The following is a 17,541-nucleotide window of genomic DNA, read 5'->3' as shown; positions in this document are numbered from 1 at the left end:
AAGTTGATTCTTCAAAACAACTAATAAAATGGATAATCCTCTGGAAAGAATTATCTGGGGAAAACAAAGAGAAAAGGCAACAAGAGCCGACAACAGGATGGAAAATGGGGCCATCCTACAGATTTCGCAGACAATAGAAAGAAAATTACCATTTTCCAACGACAATGAAATAACAGATTTAAGCAATGATTACTTGTGACCACCAAAATCATTAGAAGAAAGCTTGGTGGGGAATTTTGTAATGAAAGACTCAAACACCTGTGCCCACTGCTCAATATTAACAGCTCGGAGAGTGGGACAATCAGACCTCATCTCCCGATGTTTTGTAACAAGAAGTACACAAAAAAACATATGAAGTATTGTTTTTTTTAAAAAAAATAAAATTCAAGCAGAATCTAATCAAGTCTCCAAGGTTTAATTTTCAGTTTACAGAAAATACAGAGAACAAAGGAACACGTTAAATTACACCATGAGAATAATGATCACAAATCCAGAATGTGAAAAATTCTGCAAGACTAATGATCCCTTCAACAAATAAGTGATGTAGGGGGATGATGAGAGGGAGAATCAATGAGACAGTAAAAGAGATTTAATATCAAACACACAAAAAAAACTATAAACAAAAAAAAAACTTGAGAGACAACATCTATGTAATGAAATGTGTGGACTTTATTTGGATCAGGATTCAAATCAACCAACTATAAAAAGGTGTTTTGAGACAGTCAGGGGAAATTGGGATGCATTATTGTTAATTTTGTGGAGTGTGATAATGATATTGCAGTTAGATTTATGTCTTTAATTGGATAAAATTATATAATATCTTAGATTTGCTTCAAAATACACTGAAAAATTCCATGGACAGAGGAGCCTGGTGGGCTACCATACTTGGAATCCCAAGAGTCAGACACTGCTTAGTGACTAAACCACCACCACACTAGCAAAAGAACACAAAAGTTCTACAGAAAAATGATCAAAATTTTACTAGGGCATTAAAGGAAACCTAAGTAAATGGAAAGATATACCATGTTTATGGATTGGAAGTCTAAATATTATACTGTATTGAGGGCAATTCTCCCTAAATCAACATAAAGATTCAGTGTGAACCCAATCAAAAGCCTAATAGGTGTTATTTTTGTTTTGCTCTATTAGGACCTGATGAGCTGATTTGGGGATTTATATGGAAATGTAAAGGACTGAGATTAACAAGTCATGTCAAAGAAGAAAGACAAGGCCTGAATTCTTTCTCTATCAAATATAAAGACTTCCTACAAATCTATAGTAATCAAGACGGTGTGGTTCTGGTTGCAGGGGAGAGAAACGGACCACTGGGAAAGGAGAGAGTCCAGACCGTCATGAACAGACACTGGGTCATAGCAGGAGCCACTGGGGAGAGGACATGTGAAGCGGTGTTGTGACAAGTGACGGCGAACTAAAGAGCTTCCTGAGGAGGGTGAAAGAGGAGAGTGAAGAAGCTGGCTTAAAACTCAACTTTCATGGCATTTGGTACCATCACTTCATGGCAAACAGAAGGGGGAAAAGTATAAACAGTGACAGACTTTATTTTCTTGGGCTCCAGAATCACCACAGACGGTGACTGCAGCCATAAAATTAAAAGACACTACTCATTGGAAGGAAAGCTATAACAAGCCTAAACAGTGTATTAAAAAGCACTTTGCTGACAAAAGTGTAGAGTCAAAGCTATGGTTTTTCCAGTAGTCATGTATGGATGTGAGAGGTAGACCGAAAAGAAGTCACAGAACAATTTATGCTTTTGAACTGTGGTGTTGGAGAAGACTCTTGAGAGTCCCTTGGACAGCAAGGAGATCAAACCAGTCAATCCTAAAGGAAATCAACACTGAATCTTCACTGGAAGGACTGATGCTGAAGCTGAAGCTCCAATACTTTGGCCACCTGATGCAAAGAGCCAACTCATTGGAAAAGACCCTGATGCTGGGAAAGATTTAAGAGGAGAAGGGGACAACAGAGGCTGAGATGGCTGGATGGCATCACCGACTCAATGGACATGAGTTTAAGCAAACTCTGGGAGACAGTGAAGGACAGGGAAGCCTGGAGAGTTACAGTCTATAGGGTCACAAAGAGTCAGACACGACTCAGCGACTGAACAACAACAAATTGTGACAATCAGGAAAATGAGGCTCTTTCACATTTTCAGAACTAAATGTGAAAGAAAAAAAAAACGAGAGACTTTAAAGCAATATGAAGGAACATGTTGATGATCTTCAGGTAGAGGAAGACATTTTAAGGACACTTCAAAGTGCATTAAGGATAAAAGAAAACAATCAATTTAACTACATTAAAATGAATAACTTCTGGTCTCCAAAAGAACACCATAACGAAAGCTAAAACACAAGTCACAGCAAGAGAAAAGATGTCTACCATACATGACTGAGAGAGGGTTGAAATCTAGAATACATGAAAAACTCCTTTGTCCATTCACTGGGTGACAGTACTGTATCAAACTTAAATTTTCTGATTTTGATAACTGCACTGTGAGTGACGAATGTCCTTGTTCTTAGAAAAATGCACACTGAAGGATTTAAAGGAGAAGCAGCACAAAGTGTGCAACTTACTCTTAAATAGCTGAGAATCAGAAAGGAAAGACAGAGCTATGAATCAAATGTGGCCAAGTGTTAACAGCTGACAAATCTGGGTAAACGTTACACAAGAATTCTTTCTACTGTTCATGAAACTTTCCTAAAAGTGTGAGATTATCTTTAAAACTTTAAAAATAACCTCCTGGCAAAACGGGAATATAAAGAGACACAAATCAGAAATAACAAATTTTCTTAAACTGATGAGAGGCAGCTAATAAAGAAACAAAACAAGATAGGAAAGGAAGAAATAAAACAATCGTTTTTCACAGACATCACTGTAATATGTAAAAAACCCAGAGAATCCACAGGGAAGTTCTTAAAGTTAATAAGTGAACTTAGCATAATCAATGGAGACAAAATCAAAATATAAAAATCAACTCCATTTTCATAGGTCAGCAACAATTATAACTTCTAAGAAATGATACAATTTACATTAGCATAAAAGCATTCCAATCCCAAAGAAAGGCAATGCCAAAGAATGCTCAAACTACTGCACAGTTGCACTCATCTCACACGCTAGTAAAGTAATGCTCAAAATTCTCCAAGCCAGGCTTCAGCAATATGTGAACCGTGAACTTCCAGATGTTCAAGCTGGTTTTAGAAAAGGCAGAGGAACCAGAGATCAAATTGCCAACAACCGACGGATCATTGAAAAAGCAAGAGCGTTCCAGAAAAACATCTATTTCTGTTTTATTGACTATGCCAAAGCCTTTGACTGTGTGGGTCACAATAAACTGTAGAAAATTCTGAAAGAGATGGAAATACCAGACCACCTGACCTGCCTCTTCAGAAACCTGTATGCAGGTCAGGAAGCAACAGTTAGAACTGGACATGGAACAACAGACTGGTTCCAAATAGGAAAAGGAGTACATCAAGGCTGTATATTGTCACCCTGCTTATTTAACTTATATGCAGAGTACATCAAGAGAAACGCTGGGCTGGAAGAAGCACAAGCTGGAATCAAGATTTCCGGGAGAAATATCAATAACCTCAGATATGCAGATGACACCACACTTATGGCAGAAAGTGAAGAGGAACTACAAAGCCTCTTGATGAAAGTGAAAGAGGACAGTGAAAAAGTTGGCTTAAAGCTCAACGTTCAGAAAACTAAGATCATGGCCTCTGGTCCCATCACTTCATGGGAAATAGATGGGGAAACAGTGGCAGACTTTATTTTTCTGGGCTCCAAAATCACTGCAGATGGTGATTGCAACCATGAAATTAACAGATGCTTACTCCTTGGAAGGAAAGTTATGACCAACCTAGATAGCATATTAAAAAGCAGAGACATTACTTTGCCAACAAAGGTCCATCTAGTCAAGGCTATGGTTTTTCCAGTAGTCGTGTATGGATGTGAGAGTTGGACGGTGAAGAAAGCTGAGCACTGAAGAATTGATACTTTTGAACTGTGGTGTTGGATAAGACTCTTGAGAGTCCCTTGGACTGCAAGATCCAACCAGCCCATCCTAAAGGAGATCAGTCCTGGGTGTTCAATGCAAGGACTGATGTTGAAGCTGAAACTCCAATACTTTGGCCACCTCATGCGAAGAGTTGACTCACTGGAAAAGACCCTGATGATAGGAAGGATTGGGGGCAGGAGGAGAAGGGGACGACAGAGGATGAGATGGCTGGATGGCATCACTGACTCGATGGACATGAGTTTGGGTAAACTCCGGCAGCTGGTGATGGACAGGGAGGCCTGGCGTGCTGCAATTCATGGGGTCACAAAGAGTCGGACACGACTGAGAGACTGAACTGACTAAAGTGACACACACAGACAGAAATTGAAGAAAATCTTACAAAACGGAAGGATTAGAAAACTAAGTATGGTAAAGATGTTAATTCTCAACATATTGATTTACAGATGCAATGCAACGAGATGAAAATTGCAGCAGATTTTTTGTTTTGTTTTCTAAAAATTGACAAACTGGTACTAAAATACATTTGGAAATGCAAAGGGCCAAAAGCAGTCAGGACAATCTTGAAGAACAAAATGGAAGGACTTCCTCTACCTGATACCAAGACTCGGATGACAAAGCTGCAGTGATGAAGACAGCGTGCTCCTGGTGCGACCACAGATAAACGGGTTAACCGGAGACTGTAGAGGGAAATAAAACCTGGCTCCCTCCTCGCATCAGACACGAACAAGAAGAGCAACTAAAGGTGGACGGTGGATCTGGTGGTGAAAGGGAAATGATAAAATTTCAGGAAGACAGGGTGAGAAAATATGCTAGTGCCTTACATGGGATGTGAAGAGCAGCAATGCTAAAAGAAAAAGCTGTTGAATCATGGACCACATTTCAGTGAAGAGTGGCTCATCAAAGACATGGCTCAGAGTAGCCTCATTTTTCCATCTGTAAAATTGGGATAATAATTGTGGCAATTGCTGCGAGCCTTCTATCATTTAATAGATGTAAAATTAGAGAATATAATTTTTTAAAGAGTAGCAGAAGTAAGAAAAGACACTCAGTGAACAGAGTAGGAACCAGTCTTGGAAGAACCTGTCCTTCAGGGAAGACGTGGGAGGCCCAGGTAGACCCAGAGGACTGTTCCGAGTGAGAGAAGCAGATGGCAAGAGCTGGTAGAAGGGTGAGAAGGAGGAGACAGGAGCCGGGGGACAGAGCTGATGCCAGGAACCTGAGCACATCCTCCTCTCTGAGGCGGGGGCAGTGGTGGCAGACGCAGGTTTGGGCGGACAGTGAACTGACAAGCCGTGTCTCAGCTTCCTGATACAACAGTCAGGGTCATCTGCTGAAGGGAAGAGGCATGGGCTGAGCCTGGGGCAGGGTCCTGCCAGCACCGTGAGGAGTGACAGCAGGACGTGCAGGACAAGCAGCGCGAGGGTCCCAGAAGCCTGGTGCTGTCAGGACACAAGGCGGGTGAGCGACATGCCCACCAGTGCTTCCCCCTTCCTGATTGTTAAAACACCATTACATTTCATCACCATCTCCTTTCCTGGCTTACCAGGTGGTCAGCAAGACAGTGACAAGACTAACGGGAAAGCCTAATAACAAGAGTCCCAGCATCCAGGGAACAGCCTGTAGCCCTCCTCCTCCACGTGCTCCCGCGAGGCTGTTACAGACACGTGGCCGCCAGTGGCCACCTAAGGGCGCGGAGGCTGGGCGCAGATTACTGGTTGAAGACATGACTGCTGAAAAAGCATACTTTTGCAGATGAGCAAGGGGAGGCAGGTTGTCCTGGCCTGGAATGTCCAAGAAGGCTGTCACCCTCATGCCATTGCAGTCAGGGCCACAGTCCTCAAATCCATCTGGAGAGGAAGAAGGGGACCGCACTGTAAGTTTGCACGCCTGGATGGGTCACACCTGGGTAAGACGTGGCCACTCGCATGCCTTCTGCTCTCACGGGTCTTTCCAGCTGAAGCTGCTGACAATTCGTGGGAGATGACATGGGCAGGTGTCTAACCCCGAAGAAGGTGATGAGACCAGAGCTGTGGAGCAGGGTCGGACGCCTCCCCTCTGGGCTGCAGGTCTGATGTCAAGTCACCTCTCACCACCGTGGGGGGACCCTCCGTGTCGGGGGGGACCCTCCCCGCCATCTGGGACATGGAGGACATTCGTTCACAAAGCACTTGCCCCTATGAAAACCGGCCATGGAGCTCTATGCAAACATGACGGTTTAAAACAGTCAAAAGAGAAAGAAGTCTGACACCTAAGCAAGAATCTGACGGCAAGTCCAGAGCACCATTATCTTCTCTCGGTCTGAATGTCCCACCATGCAACTTCCCCACCCCGTGACATTGATCCCCATCAAGCAAGCCCTGGCCTGGCAGCCCCCAACCAGCCCCCTCCACATGGATGTCAACGGTGCCTCCAGCTCACTCTGGTCAAAAAGGAGCCTATGCGTGCATGCTCAGTCACTCAGCTGTGTCTGACTCTTTGTGACCCCATAGACTGTAGCCTGCCAGGTTCCTCTGTCCATGGGGATTCTCCAGGCAAGAATACTGGAGTGGGTTGCCATGATCCCCTCTAGGAGAAGCCCACTGTCATGCTGACTCTTCCTCTTCAAGCCTACTCCCCCCTGACCCCCAGTTGAGGGCAGGTACCCCCTCCCTTCAATGTAGCGGGGCGGCTGAGCTCAGGGGCTCTTCGGCCAAACGTCCCTGGAACGGAATGAATCCGCCAACTACTATGCATCGGCAGTATGACCAGAGTGACAGCCTGTCTACATTCCCGTGTTCTAATATGCGGGGTGGGTGTTACACCCTATCCTGGCCCTGTCCGGATGCTGGAAAAAGTGAGTTCATGTGTGTGAAGACAGCGAGATCTGGCCCCTCAGCGTCTGGCCTTGAGCCTGGACACCAACCTCTATGAACCCACACTTCAGGGGTAGAAAGGCTTCCTTCCCTTCCCCAGCACTGCAGCAGCTGAGCAAGAAGCACTATTGGGGCAGAAAAGCAGGGGATTCCTACCTGGCAGACAGAGAAAGCATGGTTAATTTAGGCAATAACCGATCAGACTTGAGAACAAGAGATGACAAGTTTGTGCCTAGGTGCTTACTGTTCTTTGAAACATTTTTTTTTCTTAAAGATTTTTATATGTGTACCATTTCTAAAGTCTTTAATTTGTCATAGTACTGCTTCTGTTTCATGCTTTGGTTTTTTTGGCGGGGAGGTATGGGGGATCTTAGCTCCCTTGACCAGGGATCAAACTCACACAACCTGCATTGGCAGGCAAAGTGCTAACCACTGGACCACCAGGGAAGTCCCTCTTTGAAACACTAATCATATTTTTTTCTGAACTAATTCTTTTAGGCTAGTAATTAGAGCCTATTAAAAATTCACACTGTGTAACAGTGACCCTGAGCACTCTATTAAAGAATTACAGGTTTGCAGAAATAATGTGTATGACACCATCAACTATGTCATTTCTCTGCAGGATCCCTGATGGGGAGGACCAGCCCCCAACCACAGGCGCTTCGCATGAGCTTTTTCCAGTGCATTTCGGGGACCAGGAGGAACATGCCAGCCTGTGTCCCACAGGCATTTACAGAGCACTGTGGACTTGGCCTGGAGTGGCATTCAAGACACTGAGTTTAAAGCAGACAGTTTTGGGACCTGATGATGTTCACAGACACACACACTCTTTTCAAACACAACTTTTCATGAGGATCAGGTTTCAAAAGATTCTCTAAGGACCAATTGTGTACTTAATGGGTTAAGAACTCCTGTTTTAAAAGTAACAGACAATATCCAGGCTTTCTTCAGAAAACTCTATTTATCAGAGAACTAGAGAACCTAGCAATTAGTTCCACAAAAGAATAGTTGTTATTAGAGAATATTAATGATTCTACTATACTAACTATATAAAACTACACAAATTATATACATGGAAATAAAAACCATAAGCCATAAAATATCAGATAATAACTAAACTTTATTGGTTACTTCCTGTAAGCCAGGAACCGTGCTAAGAGCTTTCTGTAGAGCAGTAGTTCACTGAGCCCTGACAATATCATATTAGTTTTGTTAAGGGAACTGAAGCTCAGAGAGGCTAAGAAAGTTGCCAAAGGTCACACAGCTAGAGAGTGACAGAGTCAGAATTTGAACTCAGTCAGACTCCAGACGCTGCACTACGTTGTACTACCAGAGAGGAAACCAAAATTTTAATTTTAATTTTCAAAGAAGTCCCTCCCTCCTCCCTATTTGGGATTCAGCCACTGAGGCCTTCCCTTAGTTCTTCAAATGCACCAAAGACTTCGTCTCAATGATTTTGTCCCACTGCCTGAGAAACTATCGCTCCTTGATCCCTACGCCCTACCCAAGCCTGGGCGGTGCCGTCCAAAACAGCCTTTCCCCGGCCTCTGGGGGAAGGCCAGTCTCTGGCAGCAGCCCCTCCTGGAGCTGCAGCTCTCCTGTCTTGACCCCTCACCCCCAGAAGGATGCGGGCACCACGTTCCGTGACTGCTACTGCTTGTGTTCATCCTCCAGTAGCTCTGCCTGCCCCATGGAGGGGCCGTCACCCCAGTACCCAGCATGGGACCTGACAACCAACAGGTGCTCAATAAAAAGCAGTGAAATGAAGAAACACCAAAAGAAACTTGAATGAAAACAAATATTAAATTAAAAAAAAAGGAATGTTATAATATGGAATCATAAAGAAGCAAGAAGGGACCTTAGAACATGCCTTGATAAATTCCTTCATTTAAGATTCAGGGCCCCCATTGCCAGCAGCAAAAACTGGGATTCTTAGAACCTAAATGTTCTGCATTCCAGCCCAGTGTTCTTTCAAGAGATGAGCAGAAAAACCTACGGAGATGAAGGCTGAGAGAACAACAAAGCCAAAGGGAAGGGTCATGGCTTTTGAGGCAACTGAAGCAAGGAAAGAAAAGACTTGGCTTCCACCAGGAAGGTAAAAAGACATGCCAGGTTAACACAAGCAAAAAGCAGGGGGGAAAAAAATCAATGAAAGGAAAGTTTTCAGGTGCTGGACAACAAGCAGCCCAATTCCAGGATACCTCAGAGAAGAACTCTCTCTCTTTGTTTGTGCCCAGGGTGCCAGTGGCTGACGGCTTAGAGGGTTCCCAGCCACCGGGCAGGAAGTGCGAGGAGGCTGGGGAGGGGAGGGAGCCGCAGAGAGCAAAGCAGCCCCCTGGAAGATAACTATTTGTGCGTTGCTAGGAAACAACCTCTCTGCAGAAGCCGACACCCTACAGTCAACATTTAAGACCTACACACAGGTAAGTGTAAGGCAGTAGACTTCTGGGGATAAAAGAGAGGGGTGGTGAATTTGAAGCCAAGCCCCCTGTAGAAGACAGCTGTGGAAAGAGGGATACAGTTAAGGTGGGAGCAAGGTAAAGGACAGTCGCTCCTGAGAAATCAAAACCACAGCCTCGCATGACCCATGGGAGCAGAGACCAGACAGACCCGGCCTGCAGTGCATAGGAGCCTCTCTCACTGGGCAACTGGGAGGCTCACTGTCCAGATTTATTCCAACTCCAAGCATGTCTGCAGAAGCACACAAGTTGCCCTAAAGAGACTTTCACAATCCAGTAAGCATATGCCTTCATCACACAATTCCTGCTGAAGACAAATATGCAATTAAAAAAAAAAAAACCTTCAAACTATACATGGTTACAAACCACCCATAGGAAGAGAGAGCAGACACAACGAATGAGAGCTTGCACCCCAAGATAAGAAATATGAGGGAAAAAATCTGAAATAGACTATCAAAATAATTATGCATAGAATGAACAGGATTTTAAAGTAGATATCATAATGAAAAAACAAGGGGTGGGAGGAACAGGCACATTTGAAAAAGAACCAAGTGGAGATGAAAAATAGAGACAATTTAATTAAAAATTCAGCAGCTGGCTTAAATAGCAGTTTAGACACAACTCAAGAGAGGGTTAGTGAGCTGGAAGATTGAGCTGACAAATCATCCAGAACTCTGCACAGAGAACTAAAGACTTGGAAATCTGGGACAGCAATTAAGGCACATGAAGAATGGAATGCTCAGGTCTAAGATAAGCCCAAGAGGAATTCCAGGAGGGATTAGTGAAAATAGGAAGAGGCAATAGTCAAAGAGATAATGGCTAACAACCTTCCAGAATAGGCGGAAAAAAAGTGAATATTCAATTTGAAGAACTACAGATCCTGAACTGAATGATTAATAACAAATTCTTACTTAGAAGCCATGTAGAACACCAATGGCCAAGAAAGCCATCTAAAGAAAACAGAGAAAAAAATTAAAGATTAAATCCTGGACCTCTGCCTTAATAGGCATGAGAGGCATGACGTATGCTCAATAGGAGAATGAGTCAAAATACCTGATCTGAAACCCAGCTCTGCCTCTTCGGAAGTCCATACTCCAGGTAAACAGCTCACCTCTCTGATGCACAGTTTCTCGCTCTAATAAAATGTATGCCTACCACCAATGACTGTTGCAGTGTAGATTAAAAGGCGGTAGTAGATAGACAGATACGGTTGTATAGCATGTGACACACATAAGTGCTTTGAAAACATCCGCTGCTTTATTATTACTAAATCGCTGCACACACTATATTACCGATATTGTTTATGCTTCTACCTCTACAGTTTAGGGCAACCACAGCCACCAGAAAGTGTGTGTGTGGTGGGAGTTGGGGGTGGGAGGAACCAAAAAGGAAGACATCATAAAGCGAAAATCTTCGCATTAACCTCTGGCTTGGCCCCGAAACCACACATTTGTGCGGCAAGCTCCAGCACAGCTAAGACTAAGGGAAAGGAACTGAGATTGGGAGTACTCTCAGTTACTGGAGAAACAATGGGAACAGGTGGACCCGTCAATCTGAATTCCTACGGAAATAAAACAAAACAAAGAAATCAACACTCTTTGGAGGCATACAGCAGAATCCAGGGACTTTTTTACACCACAGGCTATTCACTGTACCCAGGGTACAATCCAAAGTTACTCAATAAACAAAGAAAACATAAACTAGCTAAAAGAGAAAAAAAGTCAAAGCAGACCGAAAGGATCCAAATGTTGGAATTACAGACAAAGATTTTAAAACAACTATTATAAAATGCTTATGGATGTAAAAGAAAATATGCCTTTAGGGATATCCCTGGTGATCCAGTGGTCAAGACTTGGGCTCCCAGTGCAGCGGCACCAGGTTCAATTCCTGGTCAGGGAGCTAGATCTCACATGCCACAACTAAAGAATTCACATGCTGCAACTAAAGAATGAGCCCTCATGCCACCACCAAGATCTGAAGCAGCCAAATAAATAAAATTTTTTTTAACAATGAGAAGAAAATATGCCTATAATGACCAAAAAAGCAAGAAATCTCAGCAAAGAAATGTCAACTATAAAGAGACACCAAATAAAATTCTAAAGTTGACACAATATCTCAAATTCAAAAATTTACTGAGCAGACTTAACAGGATAAAGATGACTGGATAATGTCCAAAAATTCCCCAAATTCAATGAAATCAATAAATACATAAATTCAAGGATCTCAGCAACATCAAGAAGACAGATATAGTTGGCCCCTGAACACCTCGGGGTTAATCTGAAGAGAACTTAGAGTCTGTCCTCCAAATGCGAGGTTCCTCTGCATCCACAGATTCAACCAGCCACAGACCATGGAGCCCTGAAGCATTTACTACTGAGAAAAACCTGCATATAAGTGCACCTGCACAGTTCCAATCCAAGTTCTTCGAGGGTCAATTGTACTCAGAAAACTACAGCTAGACACATCACAGTCAAAGTGCTGATAACCAAAGAGAATCTTGAAAGCAGCCAAGAAGAAACAAAAAACGGCATACAAGGAGTAACGGTTGGGGTGTCTCCTGACTCCTCAACCAGAAACAGTGGAGGGAGAAGACCATGGAAGTAAACCATTGAGGGACCGAAAGAGAAAACATCAACCCGGAACTCAACATCCAGTGACGCATCCTTCAGGAAGGAAGATGAAACAAAGATGCCATCAGACGAGAAACAGACAGAAAAAAGCATACACACTAAGAATTTATTTAATATATCCTCTTAAACATTGCCAGCTAATGCAGACTGCAAGAAACACTTGATGAAGTTCTGTAGGCTGAAGAGGAACGGGATCACCGGGAAACTTTACCTTCAGAAGGAATCTAGAGCGCTGGAAATGGTAAATATATGGGTAAAACTTTTAAAAACTATTCTTCTGCCTAATTTCTTCAAAATATATGTGATGGTTTAAAAGCAATACAAACCAAATGTTATAACTTGGTATCGTAGAATTTATGATGTACACAATGCTATCTTTTAAATGGATAACCAACAAGGTCCTATTGTATAGCACAGGGAACTCTGCTTAATGTGTATGGCAGCCTGGATGGGAGAGGAGTTTGAGGGAGAATGGATATACGCATATGTATGGCTGAGTCCCTTTGCTGTCCACTTGAAACTATCACAACACTGTTAATCGGCTATACTCCAATATAAAACAAAAAGCTTTTTTTTAAAAAAAAGAAAGAGAAATAAAGAGATTATCAGACACACATACAAAAAAAGACTCTGCCTTAATGCAGGGGGTGCAGATTCAATCCCTGGTCAGGAAACGAGGATCCCACATGCCTCACAATATGGAAAAAAATAATTTAAAGAAAGAAAGAAAGCTTCCTTTTGCACTGGTCTGTCTTGAACTGGCTCATCTTTCTTTAGAATACAGAGCAGATCTCACACTCAGGTCTTTACCAGACAACTGTGTCTATCTAGAATTTTATCATGTTGTTTTACTTCTGTCTTATTCCCTGATGGCTCAGTTGGTAAAGAATCTACCTGCAGTGCAGGAGACGCAGGCTTCATCTCTGGGTAGGAAAGATCCCCTGGAGAAGGAACCAGCAGCCCACTCCAGTATTCTTGCCTGGAAAATCCTGTGCACAGAGGAGCCTGGCAGGCTCCAGTCCATGGGGTCACAAAGAGTAGGACTCTTACAAGTTTCTCAAAATGTGTTTAAACAAAATAAATTAGTTGATATAAAGACAAATACAGGTGGTATATAGATAAAGCAGAAATAAGAAAAGTGGTACATAAATGACCGACTCCTGAAAATTACTGGATTTGTGTAATCCAAGGAAAATATTCCCACTAATAGGATCACATTCATATGCGAACAACAGTGTCTTTTACTCCAAATTCCAAATGTAGGTGAACATTTTCCTTTGTGTGGATCAACATCCTGGCCCTTTTCAAAAATCTTACTTGAAACCAAATCGATGAGATTACTATTTACTTGTAAATAATGTATTAAAATTGTTTAACTACTCCATTAAAGCAGCAGAGTTTACTGAAAAGAACATGCAAGGCCAATGTGGAACCCCTTCCTATAAAGGGAATGAAAATAGCCAGTAGGTTCAGTGTCAACTCTGATGGCATTCTGACCAGACACCGGGATTAATAACTTCTTCCCATGACATTTTAAGGCTTCCCTGGTGGCCCAGATAATCACGATGCTGTGCTCACTCACCTAGAGCCAGACATCCTGGAATGTGAAGTCAAGTGGGCCTTAGAAAGCATCACTACGAACAAAGCTAGTGGAAGTGATGGAATTCCAGTTGAGCTATTTCAAATCCTCAAAGATGATGCTGTGAAAGTGCTGCACTCAATATGCCAGCAAATTTGGAAAACTCAGCAGTGGCCACAGGGCTGGAAAACGTGTTTTCATTCCAATCCCAAAGAAAGGCAATGCCAAAGAATGCTCAAACTCCCGCACAACCGCACTCATATCACACACTAGTAAAGTAATGCTCAAAATTCTCCAAGCCAAGCTTCAGCAATACGTGAACCGTGAACTTCCAGATGTTCAAGCTGGTTTTAGAAAAGGCAGAGGAACCAGAGATCAAATTGCCAACAACCGATGGATCATTGAAAAAGCAAGAGAGTTCCAGAAAAACATCTATTTCTGCTTTATTGACTATGCCAAAGCCTTTGCGTGCGTGGATCACAATAAACTGTGGAAAATTCTGAAAGAGATGGGAATACCAGACCACCTGACCTGCCTCTTCAGAAACCTGTATGCAGGTCAGGAAGCAACAGTTAGAACTGGACATGGAACAACAGACTGGTTCCAAAAGGGAAAAGGAGTACATCAAGGTTGTATATTGTCACCCTGCTTATTTAACTTATATGCAGAGTACATCATGAGAAACGCTGGGCTGGAGGAAGCACAAGAAGCTGGAATCAAGATTGCCAGGAGAAATAATAACCTCAGATATGCAGATCACACCACCCTTATGGCACAAAGTGAAGAGGAACTACAAAGCCTCTTGATGAAAGTCAAAGAGGAGAGTGAAAAAGTTGGCTTAAAGCTCAACATTCAGAAAACTAACATCATGGCCTCTGGTCCCATCACTTCATGGGAAATAGATGGGGAAACAGTGGAAACAGTGGCAGACTTTATTTTTTGGGGCTCCAAAGTCACTACAGATGGTGATTGCAGCCATGAAATTAAAAGATGCTTACTCCTTGGAAGGAAAGTTATGACCCTAGATAGCATATTAAAAAGCAGAGACATTACTTTGCCAACAAAGGTCCATGTAGTCAAGGCTATGGCTTTTCCAGTAGTCATGTATGTATGTGAGAGTTGGACTGTGAAGAAAGCTGAACACCGAAGAACTGATGCTTCTGAACTGTGGTGTTGGCAAGACTCTTGAGAGTCCCTTGGACTGCAAGGAGATCCAACCAGTCCATCCTAAAGGCAATCAGTCCTGGGTGTTCATTGGAAGGACTGATGTTGAAGCTGAAACTTCAATCCTTTGGCCACCTCATGTGAAGAGATGACTCTTTGGAAAAGACCCTTATGATGGGAAGGATTGGGGGCAGGAGGAGAAGGGGACGACAGAGGATGAGATGGCTGGATGGCATCACCGACTCGATGGACATGAATTTGGGTAAACTCAGGGAGTTGGTGATAGACAGGGAGGCCTGGCGTGCTGCGATTCATGGGGTAGCAAAGAGTCGGACACGACTGAGTGACTGAACTGAACTGAACTGAACTGGTGGCTCAGAGGGTAAAGAATCTCCCTGCAATGCAGGAGACCTGGGTTTGATCCCTGGGTTGGGAAGATGCCCTGGAGAAGGGAATGGCTACCCACTCCAGTATTCTGGCCAGGAGAATTCCATGGACAGAGGACCCTGGTGGGCTACGGTGCATTGGGGTTGCAAAGACTTGAACATGACTGAGTAACCTTCACACTATGACATTTTAATTTTTTTTTTTAATTAAGTCTTCAAAGACAAACAAAATCAATCAACAGTGGATAACTATGTAGTAACAGAGCAGGGTTTCTCAGCTCCGGCAGGAGTGGTGTGGTCGGTCTCAGTTGTGGGGCTGCTCCGTACGTCACAGGACACCCTGCAGCCTTCCTGGCCTCAACTCACAGGTAGCCAGGAGCACCCTGTCTCCACTCTGAAAATAAGAATGTCTCCAGACATTGCCACGGGTCCCCAGTCGAGAACCACTGTGAAAAAGAAAGAGGTGTCAGGTGTTGTTACCTGGGCAGCCCCTGGTTGAGTGGATGGTCCCATAAGGGAAGGGGTTTCAGGTCAGCAGGAAAGCCCCCTTGGCCCCCCTTGGCCTCTCAGACCTCATCTCCCACTACTCCTGCCCCCACCCCCCACCCACCCTGTCTTCTAATCACGCAGCTCCTCGCTGTTCCCCCAGGACTCTGGTCAGTTCCCTGGTGGGGGGTCATTACATGGCCCGGGGCTTCCCTCTGCTCAGAGCTCTACTTCCCAAGGTGTCCTCTTTGATAACGTCCTTCTTCTCAGTTAAATCTCTGCTCCCTCATCCTCTCACTGAGGTCCACCCTGACCACAAAATTTTGAAACTGCATGCCTCCCGCCTATGCCCCACCCTACCCTGATCCACTTCTCTCTTTTTTCAGGGACTGGATCACCTTCTGACACAGAAAACATTCTCCTCCTGCATCTACTGCTTGCGGCGGGTCCACCCCCACACCCCCGCCGCTGCACCCAGGGCAAAAATCTGTCACTGACTCTTTGATATGCCTGGCACACAGCTGGCAATCAGTAGGAGCTGCTGAATGAACGAATGGATAAATGGTAAAGAACTGTCGAGTTGGACTGCTGTGCCTTCCTGACAGTGCCAGTAACACACAAAATGGCTCCTGCTCTCAGGAAGAATTTTCTAGGATGTACATTTCTAGCCACTGCCCATGGAGCAAACTGTCTGGCAACTGTTCACGGGAATAAGAAGTAAAGGTCTAATGGACACGGTGACACCAGAAGCAGCTGATTATTCTGAGGCCCCATGAGTCCAGGTCACCCAGAAACATCGGGAATCTCAAGCATTCAAGCTAGAAATGAAATATGAAGTCGGGTATGAATAATTCCTTGTTCAAATTTTTTCATTATACTTTCTCACATTTGAAAAAAAAAAAAAGTTACCTACCCCATTCATGAAAGCTTAAAATAGTGTGGAAAAGCAAAGCCTTCTTAAGAAAACAGTCTCTAATACCTTCAAGGCTTCTTGGATCCATGCAAAACATTTAAAAAACAATACTGATCACAACTGGCTTCATTCGCCATCTATGCAATGACTTTCAAGCAGCAGCTGCTAAGTCTGTACCACGTGTTAGATTCATTGGCAAGTCTACACAGGACCTCACTTACTCCTTGGGTTCTGATTCCTGGTGGCTCAGATGGAAAAGAGTCTGCCTGCAATGCAGGAGACATAGGTTCAATCCCTGAGTCAGGAAGATCCCCTGGAGAGGGAATGGCAACCCACTCCAGTATTCCTGACTGCAGAATCCCATGGACAGAGGAGCCTGGTGGGCTACAGTCCATGGGGGTTACACAAAGTTGGACATGACTGAGCGGCTAACACCTTCACCTTCACTGATTTCTTACCAAAAATGACTAATAATTTAAAGCTAACAAAGGCTGAAGGGCTAGAAGTGCTCTTTGACTTGTAGGGGTGAGGGCCCTTCCCACCACACCTTCTCCTCAGCACCCTGTCCCCCACTGCACATCTCCATATCCATATGGTTCCGGAACTATAGGGTCCATGTTCCCATGGCTCTGGTGCCTATCAGCCAGTAGCTATGGTGGCTACCTGCCCTCCAGTAGAACGGTCCAAGTTGAAAAACCCAGCTGACCAACTGAAAGATATAATGCTCACCTCCACCATCCAACCAAAGCCAGAGTGGTTGTGAAGCAGTAGTCTTAAGGCCACACAACCAAGGATGAGGTTGGCTCCTCTTCAGTGAGGTCCTGGTCAGTTTACAAATTATAATAGCACTATTATCCTTTGACTGTGATGCTAGGTGACTAAGTAGAACTAAGCAACAAACAAAACTCTTTCCTCATTAACTATATTTCTCGAAGTTATAAACCTGGGGGGTAGGGTGGGAAAAGGGGTTTAGCCTTTTCTATACTAACTGGTTACTCAAGGATTATCTACCAAAAATAATGCACACTGTCAGTAT

General features: G+C 43.8%; 1 protein-coding gene and 1 long non-coding RNA gene across 7 annotated transcripts in view; one reads left to right on the top strand and one right to left on the bottom strand.

Moving 5' to 3' along the window:
- Positions 1-17,541, bottom strand: part of LOC145533266 (putative serine/threonine-protein phosphatase 4 regulatory subunit 1-like) — a 74,366-nt gene that overhangs the window by 45,957 nt on the left and 10,868 nt on the right. For 3 of the 6 annotated variants that reach the window (XR_014073958.1, XR_014073957.1, XR_014073962.1), the window contains exon 1: positions 10,401-10,523. The exons of the other annotated variants lie outside the window; for them this stretch is intronic. The gene's annotated coding sequence lies outside the window, so the exon portion shown is untranslated. Of the gene's footprint in view, positions 1-10,400; positions 10,524-17,541 lie in introns of those variants that run through there. 6 annotated transcript variants of the gene reach the window in all.
- LOC145533269 (uncharacterized) lies at positions 8,841-16,526 on the top strand. Its single transcript, XR_014073965.1, has 3 exons — positions 8,841-8,983; positions 9,253-9,311; positions 15,979-16,526. It is a non-coding gene; the product is annotated as an uncharacterized LOC145533269 (long non-coding RNA).

Source organism: Giraffa tippelskirchi, chromosome 13 (genome assembly GCF_054371585.1).
Source record: "Giraffa tippelskirchi isolate mGirTip1 chromosome 13, T2T-mGirTip1v1.2.pri, whole genome shotgun sequence".
Lineage (NCBI taxonomy): Eukaryota > Metazoa > Chordata > Mammalia > Artiodactyla > Giraffidae > Giraffa > Giraffa tippelskirchi.
The sequence above is the reverse complement of the archived record's forward strand: the minus strand, read 5'-3'. Positions and strand labels throughout refer to the sequence as shown.